The sequence below is a fragment of the Pelodiscus sinensis genome, chromosome 9 (assembly GCF_049634645.1).
Source record: "Pelodiscus sinensis isolate JC-2024 chromosome 9, ASM4963464v1, whole genome shotgun sequence".
Classification (NCBI taxonomy): Eukaryota; Metazoa; Chordata; order Testudines; family Trionychidae; genus Pelodiscus; species Pelodiscus sinensis.
Window position 1 is genome coordinate 45159197 of NC_134719.1, and position 15218 is coordinate 45174414.

At 41.0% G+C, this 15218-nt stretch overlaps 1 long non-coding RNA gene across 1 annotated transcript in view; it reads right to left on the reverse strand.

Annotated features, from left to right (window-relative positions):
- The window catches only part of LOC112544211 (uncharacterized), a 64380-nt gene that overhangs the window by 2908 nt on the left and 46254 nt on the right, over window positions 1-15218 (reverse strand). Inside the window, exon 3 of the long non-coding RNA XR_003087533.2 lies at window positions 11691-11792. This is a non-coding gene — a long non-coding RNA (uncharacterized LOC112544211). The remainder of the gene's footprint in view (window positions 1-11690; window positions 11793-15218) is intronic.

Below are 15218 nucleotides of genomic sequence, written 5' to 3' on the forward strand. Positions count from 1 at the left end.
TCCCAGGAGACACTATGCATGAATCCTAGCCCTAATCTCTGAGCCAACACCAAAGGCCTCGGTTTAGACAATGGCAATGTGCTTCTAGTAAGGCCATCTGTTGCCTACATAGTGGGCACTTTCCTGCAGGGGCACGGATGTCTCAGGGGAGCATCACTACCCCCACATTCCAAGGACAAGAAGGCACGGGCGGGATGGGGACTAGCAACTTGGCTTCCTTCTGAAGGGTGCGTGTGTGTTGGGGGAGGTGTGTGTGAGTAGCAGAAGCCACTTGACAGAGACACTACTACTGAGTTCCCCTCCTCTTTGTCCAGAGTCCTGGTGTGCCCTTTCTCTGCCAGTCTAGCAGCCATCTGGCCATAGACATCGGCATTGTTCTTCTTGGTGCAGAGATCCTGGACGTTGGCCTCCTCCCCAGCCCTCAATGAGATCCAGGATCACTGCACCAGCCCAGGCATGTGCTCTCTTTCACCCCTAGCTGGGGGCATCAGAGGGTGCTGGCAGCCGAGGGGGGCAGAGAGCAAGTGCTGGAGTCACTCATGGCTCCACTCAAGGGTGCTGTGTGGCATGGGCTAGCAGGGCTCTCCTAGTGCCACAAGCCCTTTCCCTTCTCCTTGCAGCTTTAAAGTCTGCAGGAGAAGGGGAGCAGTAGAGTTGTCAGGTGTGTGGCCAGAGCAGCCACAAGTGCAGCTATGAGAGGCCTCTGGAGGCCAATTATTTTGAAATTGCAGCAGCTGATCATCCACACTTACGCTATTTTGAAATAACAGTTTTGGAATAAGCGTTATTCCTCATGACAAACAGGAGTTACTATTTTGAAATGACAAGCCCATTATTTCAAAATAATGGGCTTGGTACTGTGCACACTTCACTTGTTTTTTTTTTCGAAATAAGGGGGAGTTATCTCAAAATATTATAGACCAGGGCTTATTAGACCATGAGCTTTTGTGGGTAAACCCCACTTCATTAGATTCCACTAAATTAGATGAAGTGAAGTTTACCCACAAAAGCCCATGGCCTAAAATATTTGTTAATTTCTAAGGTGGACTACTTGTTGTTTTTAAAGATACAAACTAACACGCTTACCCCTCTGAGACTTCCTTAAGAAAGTTCATTTGACCCTTTTGACAGAGTGCAGCATACAGCTTCCCTTTCTGAAAGCACTGTATTGCAGCAGTTCTAATCATATGAAGAGCACCCAGGTATTCTAGGGAAAGATACTTTATATGTACTTGCTGTAAAGCTCATAATGACACCAAAGCTAAGTTTCAAACTCAAATACCTAAAGCTAATCAGGTTAATGGGTGGCAGGTTTAATAAGCCAGGGGATACTAAGCCTCCCCCAAAAGTTGTTGATCTTTGAGATCACAGATGCCTGGGCCATGACCCTGCCTGCTTTCTGTCCTGAGGCCCCCTCTCACTCTTCCCCCATAGCCTGCCCACGTTGCTCTTCCCCCGTCTTTGTTCCACCCCTGCTCTGAGGCCCCCACCTCCTGGCATTCACCAAATCCACCCCACGTCCCACTGCCCTTTACTTCTTGAGTGCTGGCAGCAAGCGATGGGCAGGGGACTGGAGTGGAACAAGGGCCTCAAGGGAAGGGGCTGATGGGGGGGGGGTAGGCCTCAGGGTGGAGGAGGGGGGTACACAATGTGCGTAGTTTTTTCTGGAAGAACAGTGTAGTGTAGTGTAGACATAGCCTGGGTGGAGATGTAAGAGATGCGAATGTGCTTGATCTGCTTGAGCTAGTGTACTAGAAACAGTATGGCCAGGGATAACATGAGTCAAAACAGCACTGCTTCCACAGTTCCAAGTTCTGCATGTCTGCACATCTTCCCAGGAGCAGAAGCCTGGCTTCCACATAATTAATGACAAAGAAAAACATTTCTCTCTCATATAATTGGGGTATTCCTTTTATGTAATCCATGGAACACCACTGTAACACTAGATACTTTCATGTGTAACTGTAAAGCTCTTAATGGTGACAAGTATGACTGTTCTGTGTAAAAAGGAGCATTTCCATATGCAGGCCTGTCATTCCATCATGTTTTCTACAAATCAACCAGTTTTTGTTTGGATGATACCATGATTTTTTTTAAAAAAACCAACATGCCTTTTTTTTTTTATATGAATCCAAATAAATAATAGAAGCTTTTGTTCATATGCAATTTGCAGTTACTCAGAATTCATGTAGACATAATATGCACATGTAGAATTTGGAGAATTCATTGTAATTATTCTGAAAGCTTATTATTAAAGTGATTATACACACTCACACACATGCACACACTCAGGAAAAAAAAGATGACATCTCATTCTCCAAGTTAAAGGTGGAAAATCCCAGCAGAAATACAGACACACAAATCTTGTTTGAGTGTACAAGGAATTATATTGCCATCCACACAATTCTATTCAACTGTACTAGGGGTATAGTTACAACAATGAGGAGTCCTATTGCACCTGAAAGACTAACAGCTTTCATAGGTAAAAACCACTTAGTTACATTTACTTACCAGATCAGTGTCTGGGATATAAATCACCATTTTTTTGGCATTAAAATATATTTGCTGCAGTGTTTCCAAACATTTAAATTCATTTAGAGAGTCTATCAATGCAACTTATAAAGAATGTGTTTTACAAGTGTGCAGATAGATTTCACTATACAGAATTATACAGATTTGATCATTTTGAAAAGTGTTTATTTTTAAATTTGAATTTTAAGTACATATCTGTTGTTTTGCATAGATCCAGTCTCTCACTTGTAGGAACATAGTGTATTAGAAAATGTGTGATTTTTTTTAAAGCAGAGAACAATAATTTTCTACTCAGTTACAATAATCACTTTGCATCCACCACATGCATCAAACAATGGGCGATGCACTAGACTAACATATGCAGGAGCTTGCTTGCATATATTCACATTGTTTTCTGCCTGAAAAGAGTTAAATAGAGCGTATAAGTGGCAGAAGCAGAGCATCTTGAACTATATAACAACTAAATTGGGTTAATTAGTGCGGAACATGCATCTGAGGATAAGATTCAGCTGTAAATTTTATTTTTTTAAGCCTATTATGTGTGATGACTGTATGCAGGATTTGGGATACACGCTGAAGTAAAATATGTTAATTTTCCAAGACAAATTAAATAAGAGATTTTATTGCTAATGTTAGAAATATTAATTATCTGTACAATAATTGAAATGTATGCACATTAAACTTACATTAGTGAGTGCATTTCTTCTTCATAATCATGCATAAGCACAAAATATAACTCACTTAGATCACATCTATACTACACAGAAGAGGGATGCTGCCGTGGTCGATCTTCCAAAGTTTGATTTAGTGAGTCTAGTGAAGACTCGCTAATTTGAACTTACAGAGCACCCCTGTCAGCATGGGTACTCCTGCTCCTCATGAGGAATAAGAGAAGCTGACAAGAGTGTTTGCTCCCATCAACCTCCCAACGTGTGGATGGTGATTTAAGATACATCAGCTCCAGATATGTAATTAATTTAGCTGGAGTTGCATCTCTTAAGTCCACCTTTCACTCCAGTGTAGACTAGGCCCTAGAAAGTACAGATACTACCACATAGTTAATGGGAAAAACATGTAGTTATTTTCTCAGGCTGAGTGTGTTGATCCATTACATACTACAGGGTATGTCTAGACTACAGGGTTTTGTCGACAGAAGTTTTGTCGACAGATACTGTCGACAAAGCTTCTGTCGACAAAGAGCATCTAGACAACATCCAGTTCTGTCGACAAAGCAAGCCGCTTTGTCGACATAACAGTGTGGATGCAAAGGACAGTGTAGATGCAATAATGCCTTCTATCGACAGAACTCTGTCGACAAAAGGCGTTATTCCTCGTAGAATGAGGTTTACATACGTCGACAAAACTGCTGAGTTTTGTCGATGTTATGTCGACATAACTCAAAGGCAGTGTGGACGCAGGTATAGATTTGTCGACAAAAGTCCATTTTTGTCGACAAAACCCTGTAGTCTAGACGCACCCTTAGTGAATATCAGAAAACTGTCATTTTGACAAGAATATTTGAGCTGTTGAAATCTGCAAGCAAGACCATCAAGCACAACTGTGTATGGCAGGATCATTGTCAACATTAAGATCAGGGGAAAGGGTATTCTTACTTAATAGCATTACATCCTCTCCCTACTTGGTAAGTCTTGTCTGATATTTTTCAATTAAAATCGCCTCAGGCTAAGACTATAGCTAACTTGCACGTTTCTGTTCAGAATTGACCTCACTCATTTAACAAACAATATTAATTTTTAAATAAAGTCTCCAATAGGTACAAGCCTCATACTGGCTACTGAAAGTCTAGTTCTTTCCTCTGTTCAAGCAATGGAAAGAGTCCTTGGAGTCCAAGCGTCCCCCCCCCCCATCCCATTTCTGCTCTTCCCTCTTCTTCCCTCACCCTGTCCCCACTATTTTAAAGGAACTTCAGGGGGTAGCCGAGTTTTTAATCATTTCATTTCTTTAGTACCAATTAGAGAATGTTTTTATATCCATTAGTTAAAAATCAGCATGGCAAATGATCACTTAACAACAACACTAACCAGCACATAAGAAAAAGAGTGTGTTTAGTCCACTATTCTTTCACACAATGGGGAGTTAGCCATTGCCAGGTATCGTGGGTAGCTCCATATGCACCAGGTACAATCCAGGCCAATTCCTGTAATTTGGGCAGCGAGTCTGTAATCAGCACACTGGGAGAGCTATCTTCTCTCAGTCTTCATCTAGATTGCAGCGCTTTTCCGGGATACTGGAGGTATCCTGGAAAAGCAATGCCACATCCAAGGAAAGTGTTCCCTTTTTTGGAAAAATTTTCAGAAAAGTGGCACACTCTTTCGCCATCCCTGTAAACCTCATTTTTATGAAGAAAAAGGGATATGCTGAAAGAGGACTTTTTTCCAAAATGTGGCACCGTGTAGACATGCCAAATTTCAGAAAAGCCTCTTTTGACAGTAAAGCGGAAAAAGACACGCAATTTGTGTACCGCAAATTGCATTTCTTTTTCTGATTTATCTTTGCAGTGTAGATCTAGCCTCAGACTTGGTTTAATCTTTGCTAAAGTGTCAAATTATGTTTGGTAAAAAATGGTGACAGAACTCACCTGCCATATTTTCCATGATGCCAACATTTACTTTTTACTGGTTTCTTGTAAAATGACCAGTACCCTGCTGGTGTGTTGGTAATGGAACATAGGAGCAGCTAATCAGAGGTTGAAGACATAGGAGCTCCCCGCTATTAGTGTTTTTTGGGTCAGAATTGATGATGCATGAAGATTAGCAGCACATTATTTTCTGATCACAGCATGTTCCATAGGAGGACAAGAGAAGAAAGGTATATAAAAAGGAATGGATGTCCCTCAAGCAAGCTCATAGACACCCAAACAAAATGTGCCTGCTCAGATCTGTGTTATTTATGTGACTATCATTTTCACTTGGCCAGGGTGCAAAATCTTTAAAACAAAACAAAAAATACAGATGAGGGGATTCTCTTTCCCCTGGAAAATGTTTAAACTGCTAGTGCAATTTTCTACCATTCTACAATGCTAGAGGAGGAAGAGTTTGTGCCAAAATATAATTGGACCTGACATTTAACTAACTTGCTGGAGGCAAGTTATGTTCTATTATAATATCAACAAAAGTGCATCAAGCCACCAGAATCTGTGTTCCCCAGCATGTGAAGCCAGAAGAAATGATCCCCTCTTCTATTCTGCTGCTTCTTCACTCTGAAAGGGGGGGGGGGAAGGGGGAACGTTGTACTCCCCAAGCCAGGGACAGGCAGGGAAGCTTTTTAGCAGACAAAAGGGAATTTTGCAACCCAGCTTCCTCTTACTTTAACCCCTCACACACATTTCAGATACTAACCACTGAATACATAGGGGAAAATGCAGAGTAGGAGGGCCTAGTCCATCCATGTGAATGAATCTCCTGTTTACATCGGGTCTCACTGTGACCCAGGGTCTATGAGCATATTGCAACTTAGTTTATGCACTATGTCGGTATCCCATTGGTCCATGCATGTTATTTTTGTCCATGTGACATTATAGGAGATTTAAATGTCAAATTGCAGAAGGGAAAATCATGGGGGAAGTGCAGATCCCTTACTCCTGTACAGGGGAGCTCTATTGATTGATGGGGAAACAAGAGGGCAGCAATGGAAAATTTGGACAGAACCTCATAAAACATTTCTGGCAAGTTGGGATGACTCAGTGGGCTCTTCTTTGTCCCCCACCCTCATGTTACTAGGGAGGGAGAAAAGCTATCTACAGAACCTAATTAGCAAAGATCATCCATCACAGCAACCTTTAATGTGCTTACCCTGACAACACCCCATGAGGCAGGGCAATGCTGTTATTCCCATTTTACTGATGGGAAATGGAAGCATTGAGGGGCTAAGAGACTTGCCCAAGGTTACATGGGAAGCCTGTGGTGGAGGAGGAACTTGAAGCCTTCTCTCCCAAAATCCTAGGCTAGTGCCAAAACCAGCAGGCCATCCTTCCTTCTATCTTGGGGCCAGATTGAGCCCTGGTCATCCTTGACTTACAGCCCTATACTAGAGCCATTGTTAAGATCTGGCATTTCAGGGCAAGGCAAGGAGGTCTTTCATCTCCTCTAGAATCTCCATTCCTAAGACATGGCAGCAGGGGAATGAAGGAACATATTCCACCTTCAGAATAGGGAAACGAGTGGGGTGGCAGCAGAATACTCCCACAGCCATTGCTGAGAAGGCAGTTTTTCCTTGGGATCTGACTAGTGACCTTTGAGTGCAGATTCCTGCTCAACTGCAGAACCGTGCCTGAACTTTGAGCCTACAAAGCAGCAAGGTCAGGATTCAGCTCACTGTGATTAGTGTTTGAACTGGTCAATACAGCGGCTGACACTATAAACTGACAAGAAATCCAGAGGTGCGTGAGACAAACCAGTAATCTGCCTTTTAGCCCTGCAAGTGCACAGAAGTGGAGATCTCCCCCATTAACACAGTAAACTCCCCAGAAGTCTATAATAAGTAAAATTACCCTACAGAGGCCAATTGCATATTACAGTGGCTAGTGGCTACCACTGTAGAGTTTAACATTAGGTTAAACACCAGAGAGTGTACATCTGTGAAACAACTCTCCTCCCAGAAAAAAGCCTTTAAACAACTCACTGGGCCTTGGGATGGGGCCTGGGCTCCAAGAACCCTCTTCCCTCTAGCCCGAGCCTGAATATCTACACTGCTATTTTTAGCCCTGCTGCGTGAATCCTGTTAGCCTAAGTCCGTTGGCTCAAGCTCGTTGACTCATTGCTTCCAGAGTTGTAGGGCTTAGCTGTGCAGCTTTTTCCTCTGTGTAGACATACCCAGAATGACCCTTGTCAAAGGTATGGCTATAACATGTTTGATTTCTAAATACATGTGGCTTAAAACCTAAGGGCATGAAAAACATCTGACTTTCTGAATGAATGGCTTCTGTATTTTTCTGTTTCCTAGCGCTGTCAGTGTGGCTGGCCAGCCACCAACTTCCTCTTTGCAGGGTGCCCTATGCCTGCAAAGAATTAGGTCAGGCTCTTAGCCACCATAATGCATGTAGAAAGGTCCTTTTCTCATGACAAACAACCACCGTTCTTTCCCCCTGCAGTCACTGAACCTGAACAAACAACTTAAGCTACAAACTGTCACAGACATGCTTGGCTGCCCCTGGCAGTTACCCACCAGACTTCTGCAAGGGGAATCCTGCCTCTGCACATGTTAAGGTTTTGTAGGATGAACATAGCCTTAGCACTATCCTACTCTAGGGTCCTCCATGCACATACTTGGAATGCAGACTCTCTGTCTAGCAACCTCTAATAAGAACGATGACCATGTGACTCAGCTGCCAGTGTTCACTTATTTCTCAGACTCTCCCCCTCTAGTTTATACTCCCCTATTCCTGATTCCCATTGAAGTGTGGATGTAGGTGAAGTGTTTTTTTTTTTGTTGTTTTTGCCCCCCCTCCCTCCCCCCCGAAAAAAAGGCAGGGTGTTTTTTTGTTTGTTTGGCTGGTTTTTTTCGAAAAAACCATGTAGTCTAAACATACCCTAGGTTACCATTTAACTTTCTCAGCAGGCTAGTAGTAGATGTCATAGATAACACACTGATATTTTGCACAGAGTGCCATGCCATTGCCCCTTTTCTCAATCACATGAGAAATATATAGATCATTACAAAAATAACCCTTATGCTTTCCCTGCCTCAGTTTACTCACCACTCCAGAGCATCCCTTGTAGAGGGTCAGACTCCCTTGGGTTATCCAGAGTCCATCTTCCCAGTGCATGGCTTGCCCTGGAACATGGAGACTTCTTCCCTAGCTGGGCAAATTCCCTCCCTTTCCCCACCCGCTTTCTCTCTCACTAAGAGACTTCTCATGACCCAAACAATCTGTTTTCTTTCTAAACTAGTATGACCATCACAAGCTACAGCCACAAAGCAGTTTACAGCTGTTCAAATGTACCTACGCACTGCTGCTAGTGCGGGCAATAAGCCAACAGGAGAGAGCTTGTTGCTCAAGGGTGTGAATAAAGCCACCCCTGAGTGATGTAAGCTACATCAACTGAAGGACCAGTGGTGACAGAGCCATGTCAGCAGGAGAGTGTCTCCTACCAACATCGCTACTGCTGCTTTCTGGGGGCTGGAATAATTAAGCCTTAGTGTCTTCGTTCTGTATCTGGATATTTTGCACTACTCCAAACACCTGGCCTCTGCACAGAAGGTGGATAAAACCAGTTTGCCTGAAGACAGTTACTCTTTTGATCTTCCCAGGTATGACATATTCAGGTGCTGCTAGTCCATAACAATCGCCTATTGTCCCAGGCCTAGCAGACATGCTTTTGTGGCTAGAAAAGCCATGGTGGATGAACAGATCTTCTACAGAGCCCCCACCCCATTATGCAAGTGCACTCAAAAATGTGACAACCGTACTTTAAGTAGCTGAAAGCTAGGCATCCCAAGTTCAGAGTGTATTTTCCATACCTCCTTAGGAAGCTCAGATATAATTCAAGGTCAGAGAGAGAACCCACAAGCGAAGACTTCATGCTTAGGTGAGGTCCTCTAATCAGGCCACTTTGGATAAAAGGTGCTATATAAAGTACAAAATTAACTAACCACACAGCATAGCCTAAGGTAAGTGTCCATCAAAAATATTTTGATTAGATATTGTGACCTGAAATGACCCATATTATTGAAAAATAATAGTGAATTCTTTTTAAAGCTTAGACGGCAGGGGAAGAGGCTTACAGCCTACAACCACACGATCATTATCAACTTAGATATCTGGTTTTCACCACAAACCTTTTATTCCATTACAATATTTTATCATTAAAAGAAACTGATTAACTACCAACAAAAATTGAATGGCATGTACGTCTTTTGATATACCAATGCAAGGATCGGTTAAATACCACCAAAATATGATTACAAATAAAAGGAAATGAGATGAAATGTTAGTAGCCATCCAGTACTAGTTCTGGAGTATACAATAAGATGTATCTAATCAGTATTCTTGCAATATAAATTGAAACACTATGGGTGTATCTAGACTAAAAGGTTTTTTCCAAAAAAGTGGCTTTTTTCAAAAAAACTTCCCCTGCATCTAGACTGCTGCCGTGTTCTTTTGAAAGTAAATCAAAAGAATGCGGCAGTTTTTCTGACCACGGAAAACCTCATTTTACGAGGAATAATGCCTTTTTTAAAAAGTGCTCTTTTGAAAAAAGACGCTATATAATGCAAACTGTGCTTTTTCGAAAGAGAACATCCAGACTGCCTTGGTGCTCTCTTTTGAAAAAGCAGCTTACTTTTTCGAAAGTACTGGTTGTAGTCTAGACGCTCTTTTTTGAAAGAGACTTTTTTGAAAGTATCTTTAGAAAAAGGCTTGCAGTCTAGACATAGCCAATGTGTCCAGCCACATGTTCCTTAACTGCTTAACTATGCTCTCTGCATATGGAGGATATCGGCAGGAGAAGGCAATTTTTGGGAATGCCATATTTTATAGTCTGATGCAAATGAGAGAAGCATTTTAAGTGGAGATGGATATGTAGTATTTGGGAATTCATATGGTCAACTATAATTAAAAGTATAGCCTGATGATGTGTGTTTTAATAAAGAAAAGAATTATAAAATCGGTCTTTAGATAAATGTAGCTATTCTCAGTTTTTATACTTAGTCAAGATTATACTTAAACATAAACTACAAGTCTAATAAAACACAATATTAAAAAAACAAACCAAAAGCCTCTTGTGCAAAAACGGACCCTAATTAATTATGCACATGGAATGCGGCAATATGCTAATCCATGCTTCATTTGCATAGGCTTTTGCGCAAGAGAGGTGCAATGTAGACGTAGTTTGTGTCATGTTCCTATAACTTAAAATTGGATTAATACATTTTGCTTGTAACTTTAGTATACCTGTGTTGGCTCAAGGGAACCAGTCAAGAGTTCTAAGAACTGAATGCCCCTCAACTTATGGTATGATCTTTACATCAAAGACATGTTAGTCAGGATATAAGTTTGAGAAGCTGATTCATCGTATTTGCATTGCAAAAGTATTCACATGGCACCAACTAAGTTTTCAAAGTCCTATCCCAGAGTCAGTGTATAAAGTAGGATGGTCTTTCTCAGAACAATCTTATCTAGCCAAAAGATCAACAGTGATGAGGAAATAAGAGTTGCAATAATATAAGGCCTACATTTTCAAATGTATTTAGAGGTTTTTTTTTCCCCTTAGTAGTGCAAGGTCCAAGTGACTTGGCTGGCTAAGATCGATTTTCAAAAATGATCTAAGCATTAAATCTCGCCACTTAAACATATTAACAAAACTGTGTCGAATATAATTTCTTGATTATAATAAAGCTCTTTGATTAGGGTTAGAAAATAGGTGACTGCTATTATCACGTTAGCCTTCCCCATGCTAAATTAGCACTGATGTAAGAGCCTTGACTGTTAGAAACAGCTTCTGCCTCTGGAACTCAAAGGATTTGCAAAATTTAAATACTGTTTTTGGCACAGAGGAATTCATCACACCAGAAGACATATTTTAAATGGATAAAGTAGGAGGTCAAACTGGGTCAGCTCATAGTAAGTGAGTATCATTTTGAGCTTTGAACCTAGGTTGCTATTAAAATGAATAAGCCCCTGGCAAATAGGATGAAAAATAACCTTCAAAATTTGAATATGTAAACCAATGCCAGGTACCTTTCCTGAGTTTGCAGACTGACTTGAGAAATAGTTCACATGACACAGAAGCTTTATGACAATTTAAATGTCAGTGCTAACTGTTTCACAGCATTAAAAGCATGGGAAAAAAGAATGAGGGGTGATCCTATTATAAAGCTGAGTATTTGCTGGAGTTGTATCTCATTTTGGCATCATTAGTGGAAATTGGGAGAATAACATGTTCCCCCCAATCTGATTGCAAGATAAAATACTGAGCAGGACACTCAAAACTTAAGCACTGAGTTCAGGTATATAGATCAGGTGGTACCAGCTCATATAATCAAAACAGTTAAAAAGATGCCAGAACAGAAAAGAATATAGTAGCATATGACAAGATAAAATGAAAACTCTCAAATGTGAGGTTAAAGTTTCACACATTGGGCTTTGATATCCCTTTGGAAGCCACACATGAAATGGATTCTTTACATATCAGTCTTACCCATTATTGCCACAAGGGTGAGGAAGAATCAGACACCATTTCCCCAGCATTTGTAGAGCCTCATCTGTGGCTATGGAATCCATGTGTGGCCAAGATGTCAACCTAGGGCCAGAGGAGAGACAAGAGTGAGGCTGTGGTGTGTGGACATTCACAAAAACACCACAAAACCCAGCATAGCATCAAACTATATTACAGGGGCCTGGAGCCTCTTGCGTACATTGGAATTCTCAATGACAGGCACATTCTGAGGGCAATTAGCAGCACAGAAGTGCATCTATCATGGTTTTGATGTGATCCCATCACTGCAGAATCTATGAGTATGTCTACACAGCATTTCTAAGCGAGTGGGAACAAACCTGGTAGCGCAGGTTGATGGGCTAGGGCAGTGGTTTGCAGACTTTTGTTTGGGTGACCAGTTCATACCGCAAAGCTTTGAATCTAACCCCCCCTCAAAGTATAAATGCATTTTTTATATTTAACACTACTATTACTGCTGGAAGGAAAATGCAGTTGGGGGTAGAGACTGACAGCTTGTGATGCCTGTATAATAACCTTGTGGCCCCGAGCCCATAATTTAAGAACCCCTGGACTAGGACTACCATCCAGGGCTGGCCTTACCATGAGGCGAACTGAGGCTGCCACCTCACGTGCCAGACTGAGGGGGGGGGCGCCACTAGGACCTAGAATGTAGAAAATTGTGTCTGCTGCAGTTAGTTCTCCTTTATTGGGGTAGGTAGCAGAGCAGTACCATGAGAGGAGAAGAACAGGAAAAAAGCAGAATTGAGACCTTTCAAAGTTTTGGCCCAAGCGAAGGAGCATGGGGGAGTCATTTGAGCTCCCCGCTTCAGGTGCCAAAATGTTGTGGGCCGACCCTGCTAGCAATTCATGTGCTAGCACACTAAAAATAGTTGTATCAGCAATGCTTTGAAACCATAACTCAGGCTGCAGCTGGGGCTCTGAAGAAGGGTGGTAGGGAGGCTGAGCCCCAAACTCAAGGCGCTGTCCATACAGTTATTGTTAGAGCATTTGTGTGAGCTCCACTAGTCCAAGTATATTGGCCTGGAGTGGGAGGCTCACTCCAATGCTGTTTAGACATCACATATCCTTAGCCTTTGGGAGCACAGCTCCAGTGGATTGTACCTATTCATAGGTCAAATTGTATTTCTCATCACTATTGCAGCAGTACATATCCATAAGCATTTTACAATATGAGAAACAACAGATAGAATGGTCACAAAGAAAAGAGATAAGTTGTAGAGGTAAATATTTTCACAAAGCCATTTTGTGAATTAAAGAGACATAACAAATGAATAAAATTAAAAATACCACATTTCTGTCCGAAAATATTGTATAGTGCTAAGTGATACCTATGACAACTATAATAAAAAAAAAGAATTAAAAGAAAAGCGGTTCTCTATATTTTTTTCCCCATTTGCTTTCTTTTTTGTATATTGTGTATTGCGGAACTGATCTGAGAACAAAATATTTGTTGTGTGAGAAATTTCAGAATTTGTTTTGGTTCCAAATAGAAACAAAAAGTTAAAACTTTGAAATTTTTTGCAGATTTGGAATTCTGAAAAATAGTTTTCAATAAAGCCAATCCATTATAATGCAAATTAATATTCATAATATGAACTCTAATTAATATATTAAAATATAAAAGTGGAAATAGTTTGGCATTAAACAAACAAAAGGAACAATTCTTTTCCACACTTTTCCATTGAAAATTTCACCAAAGTTGACACATTCCCATAACATGTTTTAGTTGAAACATAATATTCTAATGGAAAGCAATTTCATGGAATATTTTTTGACCGGTGCTTGAGTAGTCATTTTTGTTGGTGATTCACTTTTCTGGATAATTGTTTAGATCTTACATCTTTATTTCTATTTCCTTCCCACTGTGTGATTGATTGCTTGACTCATTATTAGATGGTGTCTCCTTCTGACCATTCTGGGAATTAGCTTTACAGGCTTGACACATCTTCCCAGAGTTGCATACCATTTCTTTATCCTTCTCCACCAGATACTACAACCTCTTCATGACTCTTTTCCCCTTCCAGTGTACCAAAATCCTCCTTTAGCAACCTTAGTCAATTCACCGCCCCATAGTTCCACTGGCAGGGAAAGCAGGCCCACTGACTGCTCTCGCTTTCCATCTCAATAACCTTTTAAGTAAGCAGCCAAGGTTTGCTGCATTCTAGACCTTACTGCTTTCCCTGCATCTTTTCCTTACCATTTGGCACTCTCCGATTTCCATTTTCCAGCCTCTCTTTTCCTAGGGAGCAATTGCAATCCATCTATACCTATGGCCTATAACACCATTTTCTCCCAGCTCCTTTTCAGTAGCCCCCTCGTCTGTATAAATCCAGACTGGCTGTTATACCTCAACTGAGCTTCCTCAGTCAGGGAATTATTTAGCCACCTGATGCCCCTCAGCCGTGACCTGTTGAGATAATTAGTCCCTTTCTCAGTCTACATTAATCCTTTCCAGGCAAGTATGGAGTGAACACCCTACCAAGCACTGTGAAAGGTATTCATAGATTCCAAGTCTGAATGGACAATCATGATCATCTGGTCTGACCTTCTATATAACAGGGAACCTTCCCCAGTAATTGCTGCAGTAAGCCCATAATTTCTGTTTGTGCTGCAGTATATTTTATAGAAATGAAATGTAGTTATGGTCTGAAGACTTCAGATGATGGAAGATACATGTCCCTAGGTAAGTTCTCTTAATGTTCAAATTATACAAAACTAAACAAGAACTGATATCTGTATATGAAAAGGTATCTTATGAATTAGTTTAAAATGTCAAACCAGTTTTAAATTGGATATGAAAATGTCATCATGTAAGTTACTAAAACTTAAAAATATATTGATTAGGAAATTGTTCAGAAAATATATTTCAGGCTTAGCCAAATTGCTAAATCTGTGTTTTAATAACCATTTGCATATTAAGAATGGGACAAGACATTACTGGAAGCTTGTATTTCAATATTTCATTCAGTTGCCACTGTGTTAAAACAGAAATCTGATTAAAACTATCAATAAGTAACCAATGAGAACACAAACTTTAATGTTAGGATTAGAGACTTTCTAAAAATGCACTGGACACAAAATCATAGAATGATGGAAGTTTAGGACCAGAAGAGACATGATTAAGTAAAAATCAAGACTCTCTGGGTATATCTACACTACCACCTTAGTTCAAACTAGTTACTCACGAGGAGTAACGGTAGTTCGGACTAGGAAGCCTAGTCTGAACTACCTAGTCTGTGCCGCGTGTAGCTGCGCAGCACGGAGTCTGCACTAGCGGACATTTTTAAATGGCGGCGCCCGGCTTTATGCAAATGAAGCCCGGAAAATTCAAATCCCGGGCTTCATTTGCAACTCCGGTTGTCTACATTACCACCCTAGTTCGAACTATTGTCTAACCTGTTCTTAACCTCCAGAGATGGAGATCCCACAACTTCCCTGGGCAATTTGTACCAATGAATAACTGTCTTGATAGTTAGGAAGTTTTTCCTA